The 13,497-nt window shown below is 41.2% G+C and overlaps 1 long non-coding RNA gene across 1 annotated transcript in view; it reads right to left on the bottom strand.

Moving 5' to 3' along the window:
• Positions 1-8,961: 8,961 nt before the first annotated feature.
• Positions 8,962-13,497, bottom strand: part of LOC129144858 (uncharacterized) — a 35,405-nt gene continuing 30,869 nt past the window's right edge. Inside the window, exon 3 of the long non-coding RNA XR_008549594.1 lies at positions 8,962-9,066. This is a non-coding gene — a long non-coding RNA (uncharacterized LOC129144858). The remainder of the gene's footprint in view (positions 9,067-13,497) is intronic.

Here is a 13,497-nt window from a genome sequence, read left to right as displayed (position 1 = left end):
AAGCGACTGTCACCAGCCCCATTAATGCCACAAGCTCAGTGATGCTGACAGACCAGGAGGAGACTGCCTTTAACAGATGAAGTTCTGGTGTCTTTAAGTTTCCTTAGCAGTCGCTGGAAACAGACCCCAAGTGCAGGAAGAGAAGTCTCTGACTTCTGCCCCTCCTGGGAGTCATGTTTTCTTGAGTTTCTCAGTGCACAGTAGGTTCCTATTATTTGCAACCCATTGTTCTCTGAAACTGCTTTGTAAGCTATAAAGGACTTTTAAAGCTCACTTGTTTTCCGGCTGGAGGTGGGGACTCTCCTCCTCTGTCAGCATTTATCAACGTATGTATCATAACTGTCCACCAGTGAAGGCAGACTTTCCCTGATTTCCAGAAAAACATATTAAAGTGGAAAGAACACTTTCTTTAGAGAATTAAAGGCAAGTTCCAATGTTAACCACATTGCAAGGCTGGACTAGGATGAGGGGAGCGAGGGGAGCGAGGGGCCTGTGACAGACTATAAGGCAGCCCTCACCCTCAGGGTCTCTGTGGTCTTGCCTCATCCATTACAACCTGTGGCTGTTTTTAAGTTGAGGGCAAATTCACTAACATAAAATTAACTGTTTGAATCATTCAATTCAGTGCCCTTTATTATAGACAGAATATTGCACAATTACCACCTCTTCTGCTCCCAAACATCATCGTAAAGGTAGGTAAAAGGAAACCTCTTACCTATCCATTAAATGTGGGGTAAAGGTATTAAAGAGTTCTTTTCCTGCCCACCTCTCCCCTGAGTCATGTTTACTATGCACATGAAATAGACTACTCAGCACACAATAAATTTCTATTATTTGCAACCCATTGTTCTCTGAAACTGCTCTGTAAATTGTGAAGGACTTTAAAAACCACACCCATTTTCTCCCCACCCACCCCCAAACCCTAGCAACCACCAACCTCCTCTCCATCTCCATGGCTTTACCTATTCCCAATACAACCTGTGTGCTTTTAATAGTAGTACTGATATCTAACAGCCTTGTGCAAAAACATGATTTGATGAGTTTTATGTGCATTAATTCAACTAATCTTCACCAAAAGCCAATGAGGTGGGCATTGATATTCCCAGGTAAATAATTTATTATTTAATTCTCTAATTGTTATTTCTTCATCTGTAAAATGAACAAACAGCAACACACTAACAATTTGTTAAGCACATTTGTGTGAGAAGCATTGTCCTAGGCCAGGAATAGCAAACAGGATTCATCTCTAAACAATTGGGAGTGACTTCCTGTCACAAAAGGGGAGAGGTAGTCTTGAGATGGCTCACTCTGCTTCGTATCCTGGAGCGAGCTGCTCTTAAGGACAAGCTCACCCTCATTAACCAACTTGAGGAATGTTTTTTTCCAGTGTGAGTACAGGCATCCGGAAAGTAGTCAGCAGGGAATGTAGACTTGTCAGTTGATAACAAAAGCTGGCTGTTTAGAGTTCATTGGTAATGGATTAGTAAGAAATATTTCTGATGCGCCTAAAAAATCAGCTCTGCAATTTCCAGGAAACTCACAGACCTTTAGACAGAATGCAGGAGCCAGAAGAAAAAAAAATTACTTCAACACAAAAATTGGCCTCTTACCACTAGTGCTTAAATAAGCCCAGCTCTCACCCATGTCTCAGAAAACCCTCCCTCCACATCTTCCCTACAGGTACCACTCCCCTTCTTCCCTCCCCTTAACTTTCCCAAACATCTTGAGTTGTTTACACTCACTTTTTCTACTTCCTCACTTACACTCATTTCTTGGCCCACCAGACAGGCCTGAAACCCCAGAATTCCACTTGCCAAGGTCACCAATGACTTCCGATATCTAACCCTAAGGGGCAACTTTCCATCTTTGCTTTACTTGGCCTCATAGTGCCTGTGAATGATGATAACTTCCTCTTGGCAATACTCTCTTCGCCAGATTTACATAATTCAATATATTGTCTTTTCATTTTCCTCCTGTGTCGATTCAATTGTAGTACATTGTCTTGCTTCACAGAGGCACCCCATCACTCTCAGTCTGAACCCCCATCTTGTATTGCAGGTACACTTTTCCTCCCATGTCCTTCAAAATGAATTTCTCCCACTTGCATGGATCCTAAAGCTAAACACTCAAGCAATGTCTCAGACGCTTCCTCTGCCTTGGTACCCAACCCCTGAGCTCACCACCAGCCAGTCAGTCTGTGCTGATTACTATAGCACCGAAAAGGCTGTCAACCCTTTCTCTTTTCTAAAGCCACCCTCTCTCAAGAAACAAACTAAATAACTACATGATGACCTTGTGCCTCTGAGCTCAGTTTCTTGGCTTTTAAAATGAGACAGAATGAACACCAAGTTTCTTCTTTCTTTATATTCTGTGATTATAAGAATTTGAAACCAAGTTGGGGGTCAGGACAAAATCAGTGCATGTGGTTTGGGAGGCAACCTCACTTTCCCCATTACAGTAAATATTAGGGTGACCAAGATTGTGCTTCATACCCCCATGACACTGCTCACAAGGATACTCTCAGGTGCTTTGTGACAAGTAATAACAATGCCCTTACTCTTAAATAAGGATCTGCCTTATGCAATGTATTGAGTGAAAGAAAATAGTTTAGAATAAAATGCTAGCGTTGATAATAAATTTATCTCCCTTGTTTCTTTAATTTGTCTGAAAGCTCCTTGAGAAGAATAGGGAAAAGTGCCTACTCTGAAAATGCCCCATATGGGAAAAAAAAAAAATCCCATGTAAAGATTTAATACATGTTTGTTGACTCCAATCTGTGTAACAGAAAAAGGTGGATGGAGTTTAGGAGGAGGGGCAGTGATGAAAGACTGGTTCATTCTTAGCAGCAGTAAGGTTAAAAGCATTATTTAAGAAGAATAAAGCATTTAGGTCAGGGCTTTCTATTTAAAAAATCTTTAAAACCATAAGTGGATGTAAAAAGCTAAGTGACACAAAATGGGAGATTCCACTAGCAAATTTAGTAGGCAGCAATTTTAACAGGAGAGAAAGTAGATGGCAAAGTGAGCAGATGCTGGGAAACTTAAAGGGCAAGAGGCAGACAAGTAAGGGCTCCCTTCCTACGCTAAAAAGTTCTGCTCAGAGCTTCCCAAGCATCATGAAAAACCCCATTCACAGCTGAGTCGTCTCTAGGCTTATCAGATAAACAGAGAATGTTAATAACCAGGAAATGGCATGTTCAGGTTGGTATCTGGGAGACTGATGGGTGGCCTGAAACAGGGACCTTTTCTCCAGAGGTTTATAACAATATCTTCCATTAACTGAAGGCACCATACAGAATTATTATTATAATAATTATTCCTAGATCTCTCCATGAATCAAGAAAAGGGTATCATTGTGCCCATTTGCAGGGTAATTGAAAAAGCATCAGGCTTTTCTGCCCTCCCGCCATTAGGATAGATGATAGATCCCTGCGGTCCTGAATGCATGCCTGATGGGGGCACCTGGAGTAGGGTGTGGGCATGCATAAGTGGGTACACCTGAGCTAAGACTGTGCTTATAAGGGTGGCATCATGGGGAAGCCAGCAGAAGAACAAACAGAAGCAGAACCACAAGAGAAGCAGAGAGAATGCCAGAGAGCCCAGACATAGTGAAGATTTGCTGGGGGCTGGGAGGCCTGTCAGCCTCCCGCCCCCCAGCACCCCTGCCTGCTGTGTACCTGGTAAATCCCAATAAAAGCCTGCAAAAGCCACTGAGGGTTCCAGGATTCCTCCTTCACCCATCTGCTGGAATCATAGAAAACCTGAACTGTGCCCATTCCTGCCCCCTACACCATTTTACAGGTAAGAGTGAGATTCAACTCACTTACTCCAATAACCTGCCTAGGAAGAAGTGGCTTGGGGATATGAACTTAGAGTTCCTGGTCCAGAACCCGCCAGTCTTTCTCCTTCTGTGTCTCTCTCTCTTTTTTTTTTTTTTTTTTAAAGATTATTTATTTATTTATACAAGCACTGGATACAGTCAGAAGCGCGGGAGGGTGAGAGAATTCACCAGAGCCAGAGCGGAGAGCAGAACAGGCAGAAAGACCGAAGTACACTGCTGAGGGGAGCAGCGTGTGGCAGGAGAGGTCTGTGCGCCATGTGGGACCCTCGCCCGGAGGCCGGGGATGGAACCAGCGCTGCAGAGGCTGCGGGCAGCTTTGCAGCCCAGTGCTCAATCACTGCGCCACCAGTGGAGGCCCTCTGTGTCTCTCTTGAGTGACAGGTGATTCCATGGATATATCTGAAAACAATGTGTTGTTGACACAGTGATGTACTGTGTGGATCGCCCTTCCAGGAAGTTCTTGCTGTCCTTTTAGTTGTGAAATATATTAACTCAGCTGAACAAAGATCGGATGAGATACTGTATATCTTCTAAAAGGGAAGATCAACTGGAGAAAGAAGTGTGATTTCTCTCCAAGGCTCATTAAAAGATGGAAATTGTGACACTGCAGTTCTCTGATTAAGGATTTTCTAATTCCAGGGAAGGACCTCCCCTCTAAAGGAGCAAGCCTCTGCACAAAAACACAGACTCACCATGATATGGATAAAATGCAAATAATCCTTAATACTATCTCCCATCTTCCCAAAACATGAGGGGTTAGGAAAGGGAGGTTCTCTAACAGAAGGACAATGAAGGGTTAGAGTTTTTCAGCTCTCCAGGTGAGTTACAAGTCCCACTAAAGGGGGAAAAGTGTGATACGATCTTTCTGGCAGACAAAGATCTTGAGAAAACCGGCCCTAATTTACAATAGTTTGAATTCAGATTTTTCAACTTTATAATGGGGTAAATGTCATGAGCATTCAGCAGAAATTTTGAATTTTGATCTTTTCCCAGATTAGCAATATACAGTAGAGAACTCTCTGATGATCTCAGTCAGTCACACAACTGTGAAGATAAACAACTAATGGTCTACAGTGAATTGTGTTTTCAGTGCTTTTAGGATATTGTGTTTTCTGTTTTCACATCCCATCATGTCTGCAAAATCCCCGTCTATGTCTAAGATATTCAACACTTTTCTATCAAATAGGTTTTGTCTTAGATGATATTGCCCAACTGGGAAGCTACTATAAGTGTCCCGAGCACATTTAAGATAGGCTAAGCTAAGCAAGGATGCTCGCTAGGATAAGTATATTAAATACATTTTTGAGGTAAATAATATTTTCAGCTTACAATGAGTTTATTGGGACATAACCCTGTTGTAGTGGAAGAAGGTCTATAATCTGTTAAGGAAGACACAGTACTTCCAACAGCTAATGTGGCAGGATTATAACCAGTTACCTTGTACCCTTTCTGCCCCTAGAAATAGCATCTGGGCTCCTGCCACTTACTGGGTCTGAGCCCTTTAGAAAATGCACAGTCTATTAGGGCAAAGCTTCTCAAGCAAAAGTTACCCACCAATCCTTTTAAATATATGAGTAAAAGCTATGTATACTTTTATATTTCAACTACACTGTTGGAACTTCATTTTTTTTAAGATTTATTTATTTATGCATATAAGTGCTGGGGCACAGGCCAGAGATGCAGGAGGTGAGAGGATTCACCAGAGACAGCAGGGAACAGAACAGGCAGTCTCACGAAATACACTGCGGAGGGGAGTGGTGGGCGAGTCAGGAGAGGTCTGTTTCACCATGTGGGTTGCAACCTCGTGGGCCGGGAATTGAACTCGTGCTGCAGAGACTTCGGATTGCTTCATAGTGCAGTGCTTAACCCATTGCACTACCAGGGAGGCCCTGGAACTTCATTTCTAACTGCTCTCTTATAAATTTGCCCCAGAGCTTTAAATCCACGGCAGTGGCTTTCAAACTCTTTTAACAGAAACTCACCCAACATTGTACAAAATAAATTTTAACATAAACCAGTATCATACTCACATACAAAAGTAGTACAAAAGTTTTTTGAAACTTTACTTACCCCTATTCCATGCAATATACTCTAATATGATCTATTCTACTGTTTCATTGGCTAGTCACAAACCCCAAAATTATTTCATAAAGCCTTAACAGTCAGGACTTGCACTTTGAAAAGCACTACACTAAAATTATGGGTTCCAGTTACTCTAGTCAGCAGTCTGGTGTCTAAATTTTTTTAGAGGCTTATTAAAATGCATCATCAAAAAGCAGTATTTGTTGAAGGGAACTCATTCCCTAATAAAAAGCATTGTCTTAAGGATTCCCACCATAACTCACCAGATGAATAACCAGCCTTTACAGAAGTGAAATGTGAGTGAACCATCAAGTGAAAATAACGTAAGATCAGGACAGAACTGGAAAATGGGGACCATCACCAAATGCAATGTGTGGTCCCGCTGGGAAACCTACAGAGTGAGGTTAGGGAACAGACAAAAATAATAATGGAGAAAAAATCAAGCTTGCAACTTCTATCTTGTCTTCACAATTGTACATATACTTTCCAATCCTAGGAAACAGTGATATTCAGGATGACTCCACTAATCATGTGGCCTTGAGTATCTCAGTAGACATCATTTAAGTCATTTAAAAGGATAACTGCAAATTAAATTAGTTCATCCTAATTATGCAAAAATGTTAAATTCAAATAAGCAAGGTAATTCACTTCTAAATTAAAAATTTTTTCAATCACTTGGCATCTCAAATCAAAGCAAATGGGTAATGTTACCAATTATATCAATTTGACTCTTAAATTTAAATACATAAACATTTGATGAACTGAATTAAAATTCTTATTTGATATGCACTTAACTTATTAACATTTGCACTAGGGTAGGGAACTACATCCCAGACTTGAAACAGGGTCATGTCCTTGAAAATCGAAGAAGGTTGCCACAAAAGTGCCTTTGTGAGAACTTAGCAACAGAAGGAGTCCTCAAAATCTATTAAGCAAGTTATCCCACAGGAAAAGTAAGGTAGAGCATACTCCTAAAGGCAGTACTATGGAAGCTTCTGAAATACTTATCAAGGGAAATATTTGGTAAATAAGAAAAATATTCACTGTTGTTGAATATATGATAATACGTCAAGCTTCAACATGGTCGTACATGTTGGGACTTTCATAGGAAGGAAAAATACGGAAAGTTATTAATTATGTTTTTGCACACATTGCCAAATACTTTGAAATACATTATGACATGGCAAGCAAAGAACCAAAAATGTTCAATCACTTGCCCTGCGTACACCAGGGCAGACAGCAGAATTTGAACTTGGTCTTCTGATTACACATTATTATTCTTGTCACATCTTTGTCATTTTATCCTGAACTAGTCCTCAACAGGATAGTGCTTAAAATATTTGCTTAACTTACTCCCTAAGATTTCTGATCAAGGTCAATTCAGATTTCATTTTCAAGGTTAATGAGTAATGAAATGATCTTTTAAAAATATGAAAAAATATGCAGAAATTCTGGGTGGCAGTATAGATCTGTCAAACATTTAATTAAGCATATTCTTTATGCCTCATGCAAGGATAAAAGTTAGTCTATTGCTATATAACAAAGCACACCACAGTGGTGTAGCTTAGAACAGTAATTTATTCTAACCTCTTACTGTTCTGTGGATTGAGTAGGATTGGCTGGGCAGTTCTTACTTGGAAGAACTGGGAAGTGCAGTCAAATGTCAGCTGGGGCTGTAATCTTCTGAAGGCTGGATCAGGCTGGACCTCAGGATGCTGGTATTTGAAGCTGCCAACTGGAGGGCCTACATGTGGCTTCTCCACATGACTTGGGCTTCTGTCAAAGTGGTGACTGTATTTCAAAAGGGAACACTGCAAAAGATAATGCTCCCAAAAACCCAGACTCCTTAAAACCGAGCTTCAGAAATCATAGAAAGTCATTTCCACAGCATCCTATTGATTGAATCCATCATTGAGGCCTAGGAGTGGGGAATTAGACTCTGCATTTTAGCTTGAGAAAAAGCATGACATAGAGGGAGTGAAGACTACTCATCACAGCTTAGTTATTTTGCCTTCCATCCTGGCATCTCCACCGAGTCAGAAAAGGAGATATGTAATAAAATTACATTAACGTAAACTATTTTTGCTGTGTCCTCTCTCATCCCCTCTCTGTCTATCTGGAAACAGCAGTTCATGAATGAATGAATGAATGTCTCTCTCTCTTCGTTTTCCATTCTACTCTTTATTTTCCCTCACGATTTTTAAGGAAAATCGAGTCAGGAGAGTCAGTTAAGGAAAAAAAAAAACCCTTTTTAAGAACAGCAACATATCCTAATTACTTAATAAGAATTTAGTAAGTGCTTAGTTGCCAATTCGTTAGTAAGAAATATGGTTAATTTCTACCCATATTTCTGCTTTATTGATTGAGTCATCATCCTTATAGGATGGTAATAAGAGATTATTTTAATGCAGATAGAGAAAATAGGAAAGAAAAAATAAATTATCATGGGAAGAAGGAAACTATACATCAGGAAAACAAAATAGCATGAAGCCAGAGTGGCTGAAAAGATAAAGAAGTTTAATTCTCCCCTAATAATGCTACATCACTCCTTTCTTTCCAATCCATTGCCAGCCTAGACCAACCGTCTTTCCTAATGCCTAAATTTTTGCTATATCATCTTACCTAAACCTAAAATGTTTATCCCTTTTGAACCCATCAAAAATAATATTCTCCTCTTAGTGCTCCCAATTTTTTTTTAAAAAGTCACTAAATGACTTAAGGATGAAGTCCAATATAAGCATTTTAAGGATTTTCACAATCTGATCTAACCTCCCTTGTCATTATTGTTTCTCAAGGTTCCCCTAAATGAAGCTATTGAGTAAGCCACAGAACCTCTACTCAGAGCATCCAAATACAAAAAAAAAAAAAAAAAAAAGAAGTGAGTCTAAATCTCACTATTTGATACATTGTATGAAATATATGAAATCTGAATTGAGGAAAATAATGAATAAACAAAATCATTATGTTTTATAATGTAGTGGGGCAACATAAATTTTGGAATGATGACACTAAGTTCCAAATCACTTTTCACCAATGCAACCTTTTTTTTTTGTCTTCTGTCATTTGATCCTATCACCAGTGCTTTCCCTGTCTTCCTCTGACTTCCACGATCCTCTGACTTCCAAAATCCCATCTTACCAAGACCTAGAAGAAATTGAAATTAGCTGATTAAGTTGGAAGAAGTATGATTAGCAAAATTACTCTGGACCCCAAGTGAATTTTTAACATTACAGTGGTCTGATCTGATTTTCTGTGGAGATCAAATCACCCAAGGTCCATTTCAGTTTTCACTGTATGGAATTGGTCAGTATACAGTAAATAGTTTAGTGGATCATTTCACCCATTTGGTAGGTAATTTAATCAGCATCCAATCATTTGTACAACTTTGATTTGTAATAATTGTAAACAGTAAGTATATAAATAGCTGAAAACTCTGTTGCTAATATTATAACTTTCGGGGAGCCTGACATAAATGGGATTTTTTAAAAATAGGCTATTTGAAGATAATGATGGGTATAGTCCATGATCAAACAGATTTTGTAGTAAGAGAAGTTTATTGTCAAGTGTAATTAAAGCTGCAGATACCGCTTTAAAAGTATGAACTGTAGTGGGTAGAGGAAGAGACTTTTTGAAGCAAAGTACAAATTAGGAATAATTACAGTAATGATCATGGAATGTCAATATCAATTTCATTGTGATGAGCTCAGTATTCTTCATCAAGTCGAAAAAAGAGCTTTAGTATAAGACTAAAGGCGGCTTTGAGAAGGACACATTTCAAATATTAAGGAACGAATGACTAAGGTCTGCAAACATAAAAGTGGATGAGAGAATGTCTTGATCATCAATGGAAATTTTACACTTCAAAATAGCTTATTAAAGAAAAGAGTTCTTTTTCACTTCCAATGTTGAATGCACACCCAGTTGTTTCCTGTTAATCTATTTTGATTTCAAAATTGGATAACTAAACTTTATATAGGGAAATTTGTAAATGTAAAATAAGGAAAAGTAAGTAACCGATTAGAGTGGAGGCTTCTGGGGCAGTTGCAAAGTTGTATAACTTGAGGTGATTGGTAGCTCTGGAGGTGTTCATTTCATTCTATTCATTTATGTTTTATGCAGTTTGCTGTGATGTTATATAGAAAATCCACTGGAAGGAATGAAATATTCAGCCTCTATAGCTTGTTTTTGTTACTGACAGTGCTTTGCTCTCATTCCCTTTCACCCAAATGAAATTGGTTGTTCATTATGAGGTGACATCTTATTTTCCAGAAGTAGGGAACCTGGTGTGGTCCTCTGTGATAGTTCAAAACAATCCTTTTGTGAATGGATATGAGAAGATGCCCTTCTTAAGCCGAGGAATCCTTATACTTTGTATTATTTAAAGTACCTGATACAGTGCTTCACAACTAGTATGCATTCATTAGTTCCTTTGGCAAATATTTATTGATTTACTTACCAGCTGACTCCCCAGAAAGCCAAAGCTGTTTGCCAACTAATATGGTTAAATGGCATTCAGTAAGTGCTATAAAGATTTTATACTTTCGGCAGTTTTGTCCACCTATCAAATCTATTTTGGCTAGTAGAGATCACTGACTCTCACTCCCATTTAAGTCTTACAAAGGGATGCTAGAAAAGGATAGACCAATTAAAGGCAGAAACTGAATGGAAATCAAAACAGAGGCAGGAAGCAGTTTTCAAAACAGAGGAAAAAAGGAGGCAGAGATTGTACAACCTGAAAGGCTCAGTGCCTGCAGTTTAAGTTGAGTTAGATATTCTTCCTGTTTCCTTGCTTGAATTTGCTTGACCCTTCCTCTGAACCATGTCCCCATCCGGAGGAGTCAAGCCCAGCACAGATACCACTGAGAGACAGGTCAAGGCCAAAGAAGGGTTCTCGGATCAAAACTTGACCAAGTAGTGTCAGAACTGAGCAGCCAACCAGAAGTAGAAAGAGTCAGAAGATAAGCATAACCGACTTTTGAAAGAATATGTAAAAAAGGAGAAAAGCCAGAATTACTCATCAAGTTCAAAGGGATACAGAGTCAGAAGTTGGGAAGAGAAAAGGAATCAAGAAAGACTAGGGAGAGGGGCGGAGCAACATGGCGGCGAGGAGACGCTGCGAGTAAGATCTCCCATTAAAAAAAGTTAATAGGGAGGAAAAGCGGCAGGTCCCAGTGAGAACTGGGACACGGAAGATAAACGGGTGACTCCAGCAAACTACCCGAAGAAGAAAGTGGCCATAAAAGAGGACTAGAAGGGAGGGAAGCGCAGAACCCTGCTCCCCTCCCCCGCCCACAGAGGCGGCACTCTCCGACCGGCAGAGAGGAGGAAACAACACACCAAAACAACCCACAAGAACAAACGACGCAGCAAGCGGGACCGTGAGTGGAAAGGAACTATTGCAGCCACCACACCCCGTGAACGGGAGCTGAGGCGAACCCTGCAGGATCCGCCGCGGCGAGCGAACGGCTCCGGGCGCCATTAGAGAAGAACAAAGACCCCGGGAGACGCGCACACAGCCCGGGCTGCGGGTAAGCCTGCGCGGAAACGCGGCGCGCTCGGGGAACTTGAAAAGCAAGTGCAGACCGGGATCACTGCTGCCCAGGTACCCGCGCCTGCGACCTAGGCTTGCGGGGAGACGACCTAGGCTTGCGGGGAGACGACCTAGGCTTGCGGGGAGACGCGCGGAGGTCCTCACTGAGGTGAAGGTCCCTCCCTGAGTGAGCAGGAACCAGGCGCCCAGGCACGGGAGCGGTGCAAAAGGCGCCATTCCTGCGCCACTGAACTGGGCTACAGCCCGCGTCCTGGAACTGAGGGCTTTGAACTGAGACCCGGGGCACGAAAATTCGGGGCGTGGGTTCTCCACGACGGTGGGGCACAAGGCAGACACAGCACCCCAAAGCTGTTGAGGTGTACCCTACCATTCCCGCTCTGTTCCCTGTCCCACTGGGTGGGGGGGGCGAAAAACAGCCCCCCAAGGACAATAGGAGAGATCTCTGGCGCCACCTAGTGACTAAGAAAAAAAAAGTCACTAACACCCCATAGAACAGGATTTCTTAAGACTGCTTGAAAAGGGCAGAAGGCTTCTGCAGTGGCCAGCCGGGAAGTTATTCCACGCCAGGCCCCTTCCGACCAGCAGTCTGAGCCCACAGAGGGAGCAGACACCCACGTCCGGGGCAGACCGGGGGAGCAGAAGAGTGTGCCTGAAACCGGAGGCGCAGGGACTGCATCCCGCTTCGCCATTTGAGAACAGGGACATTTCTTCAGTAAAAACTGCCTAAAACCAGCAGAAAGCTCCCCCAGAAGGCAGAGATGGCTCCTGGAAGAGCCAGAGGGGAGCGGAGAAGTTCACCCAAGATGCCAGTCAGTCCGAGCATCACAGTGTCCCAACGCATACGACAAATTAGAAAACAGACAGTAGGGAGTAGAAGAACCACACGCAACCTAACAACTCCTCAGGAAAGAAGCACACCACAAAAAGAAAACCACTCCCCAGATTGCAACGACAGCAACTTGGAAGAACTTCTGAGCCTTCCAGAAAGAGAATTTAAAATTGCCATGATTAAAAAAGTGATAGATCAGAAGAAGGAAATTGAGTCCCTAAAGAGGGAAAACAATGGTCAGAAGAATGAAATTGAGTCCCTAAAGAGGGAAGTAAAAGAAATGCAGGAGATCAAAGAATTAATGGAGGAACTAAAGAACTCCGGGAAAAGCAAGGAAAGCAGAATAGATGAAATGGAAGAACGAATAAGTTCTCTTGAAGACACAGAAATAAAAAGAACCAAAACAGAAAAGGAAGAGAAGTACGAAGGAAAAAGAATGAAGAAAGACTTCGAGAACTATCTGACTCCATGAGGAAAGGAAATATAAGAGTTATAGGAATTCCAGAAGGAGAGGAGAGAGATGTAGGAACAGAGAAAATATTCCAGGAGATAATTGAAGAGAACTTCCCAAATGCGAAGAAGGAGCTGAAAATTGATATACAAGAAGCAAGAAGAACACCAAACTTCCACGACGAAAGGAAAAACACAGCAAGACACATAATAGTAAAGCTCCCAAGAATCCAGGACAAGGAAAAAATAATGAAGCTGACAAGAGGGAAGAAACAGATAACATTCAAAGGAAAACCAATCAGGCTGACATCAGACTTCTCTGAAGAAACACTACGGGCAAGGAGAGAGTGGAGGGACATAGTCAACAGACTCCAAGAAAACAGATGCCAACCAAAAATACTCTATCCCGCAAAGCTCTCCTTCCTCTTTGAAGAAAGAATATGGACTTTCCCAGACAAACAGAAACTCCAGAATTTCATTACGAATAAACCCCCACTCCAAAAAATACTACAAGGAATCCTAAAGCCAGAACCTCAGAGGGACGAATAACAACGAAAGAAGACCAAAAAAAAAAAAAGTTATTAAAAGAATAAATAAAATCAAAGGAAAGACAAACATAATGGCAAATACAGATGCTAACATATCAATATTAACTCTAAATGTAAATGGACTAAACTCTTCAATAAAAAGACACAGAGTTACAGCCTGGATTAAGAAACAAAACCCAACCTTTTGCTGTCTCCAG

The sequence above is a fragment of the Talpa occidentalis genome, unplaced genomic scaffold (assembly GCF_014898055.3).
Source record: "Talpa occidentalis isolate TD23 unplaced genomic scaffold, MPIMG_talOcc4v2.1 talOcc4.7, whole genome shotgun sequence".
Lineage (NCBI taxonomy): Eukaryota > Metazoa > Chordata > Mammalia > Eulipotyphla > Talpidae > Talpa > Talpa occidentalis.
The sequence above is the reverse complement of the archived record's forward strand: the minus strand, read 5'-3'. Positions and strand labels throughout refer to the sequence as shown.